Source organism: Hyalella azteca, unplaced genomic scaffold (genome assembly GCF_000764305.2).
Source record: "Hyalella azteca isolate HAZT.00-mixed unplaced genomic scaffold, Hazt_2.0.2 contig6466, whole genome shotgun sequence".
NCBI lineage: Eukaryota > Metazoa > Arthropoda > Malacostraca > Amphipoda > Hyalellidae > Hyalella > Hyalella azteca.
This window is the reverse complement of record NW_025936627.1, coordinates 132,664-135,308: the sequence shown is the minus strand read 5'-3', so window position 1 is coordinate 135,308 and position 2,645 is coordinate 132,664.

Genomic DNA, 2,645 nt, shown 5'->3' with positions numbered 1-2,645 from the left:
GTGATGAAAATATTAGCCACTTCAATGATGTTTGTATAAACTCATCTGTAAACAAGCCATTAGAAAGCTCTACTAATATTATTTTAAGCTGCGTTGCCAGCGATACAAAACCTTGTCGCCAGATGACTTCTGCAACTCGCATGTGAAATGAGCTGACGCTTCTCAGGGATCCTCTTTCTGATTCCGAAGCGCACGTTATCTCCGAAGTCTTGAATTATCCTTTGAAAGCTCGGACTGAAGGCTACTGCATGATTTCCGTAACAAACGATTACAGTTCAACAGCCGCATGAGATTTAGAGGCACCCAAATCTGCTTTTGGATCAGCGGTCTGCCCCGAACTTTGTATGAAGTTTCTGCTCAAGGCTTAAAACTTTCACCGCAATATGCCGGGGGTCTCGAAAAAGTTGAATAAAACTGCGCCGTTGGATCGCAGAATTTAAATATCTGTTGGATTGTAATTTCAAAATAGATCGAGATATGGCCACTTTGCAATCATCTTGATATTAATAAGTTGACGACTTGAAGGTATCGTCTATTACAAGCGATTAACTAGCTATCAAAGTAACAAAATTTTAAATCTGATTAGAGTTCATCGCAGTTTCCTTCTGAATGATCATCGATGATTGTATAGCCTACACAATACGAACATGCCACTTAAATAGACGTTTTCCTTCGGGGAAAATGCGAGTCAATTGACCTCTGCTAGAAACCTCTCCAGGAGGGGGAACATTTATAGACATGTGCACAAATTTGTCTACTTTTTTCAGATGAGATCCTCGGAACCTCCGAGCAACAGAGATTTATCCAAATGAATTCCCGACCATAATTTGAATCCAGAAAACATTGACCAACAGAACTGAAAGGATGAAAACGTATAACTGCAAAGCTACAAATATTTAGAAACCAACTTCAGCAGATTCCAACACACGATCATTATAAGAGTTAACGAGCATCTAGTCCACTGCTCTTCATATTAAAGAGGCTTCATATGAGAAAGTTCTCTGTATTCTAGATCACTGAATATTTGCAGTCCTGGTGCAGCGTGCGATCGGCCGCGATGGAATCAAAATCCATTCCCAAGACCGTAATTTCGGCACCAAATCGACGATACTCGCAAGGCAAATTACCGCTCACAGTGGATGAGGGAACCAAGAGCTTTCCATTTGCAATGATTCAGGCATAGTGTCCCCTAAAGGAATTTCCTTAAAGCAATAATTGTGAAATTACCCTCTGCAGGGCTCTCTTAAATGCAGGAATCGTTGCCATCGGATCTCTTAGAAGCAGGAATCGCTTGCAAAGATTGTTGAAATGATTGCCGCGGCCACGTCTGACATTCATCGGCCTCTTAGATTGTCAGAAAAAAATACCCGGTAAAAAATTTCCTGTTCATGCGAGTAAAGAGTGAACAGCGAGCGAGCAGAATGCGGTGATTAATAAATGAAGTAAAATAGACGGCTTAGTCCCAGCATTGCATCTGATACTTTAATAAGATTACTGATACTTTTTACCTATTATCTATGAAGCAAACATAATCTTCAATTAATTACACTTAATTACACTCCAAATCGCCGCCGCTGTATCTAAATCACCGCTGTTCGAGTGAAACGATTCGTTACAGAATTGAATGGAAGCTTCCTGGTATCAAGTATAATTGTTTAATTAGTGCATGAGTGACTCCAATTGTGTGGCGACTTCCACGAGCTACCGTCTCTGCCACGTAAACGTAGAACGCGCAGCCTTGTTCCTCACGTTAGTTCATCTTCAACGCCACTGACCGGTGTCGGAGGTTCGGATTCGGAACTGTGACGGCCAATTGAGAAAGCTAAGATTTCTGATATCCTAAGCCTTAAATTTTCCTCAATTGAAAATTCAATTTGACGTAAAATTGTGCACTTGTAGGTGTATGCATATACACGTACACAATTTTATACGATGAATATGTAGTCGGTCTGTCTTCATATGTCGCTTTAGTTTAAAATTTGCATGTATAGGGATTAACATCCTTTGTTCCTTTATCGAACAAAGTTCACTAGCTGCCCGTAGCGTAAAGAATGAACGGCTCGATCAGAACAAGTTTTTCTCAGCTTCTTTTTCACTATTTCTTTCACTATATTCTATTCTCTCGCCTTTGTAGTTTATTTTGCGGAGTCTCCTTGTCTGTCACTTTCTGCTTGCCCTTGTCTGCTACTTTCCTGCTCGCCCTTGTCTGCTACTTTCCTGCTTGCCCTTGTCTGCTACTGCCCTGCTTGCTCTTTGCTCTTGTGTGCTACTTTCCTACTTGCCCTTGTCGGCTACTTTCCTGCTTGCTCATGTCTGCTACTTTCCTGGTTGCACTTGTCTGCTACTTTTCTGCTTGCCCTTGTCTGCTACTGCCCTGCTTGCTTTCGTCTGCTACTTTCCTGGTTGCCTTGTCTGCTACTTTTCTGCTTGCCCTTGTCTGCTACTTTCCAGGTTTCCCTTGTCTGCTACTTTTCTGCTTGCCCTTGTCTGCTACTTTCCTGGTTGCACTTGTCTGCTACTATTCTGCTTGCCCTTGTCTGCTACTGCCCTGCTTGCCCTTGTCTGCTACTTTCCAGGTTTCCCTTGTCTGCTACTTTTCTGCTTGCCCTTGTCTGCTACTACCTTGCTTGCTCTTGTCTGCTACT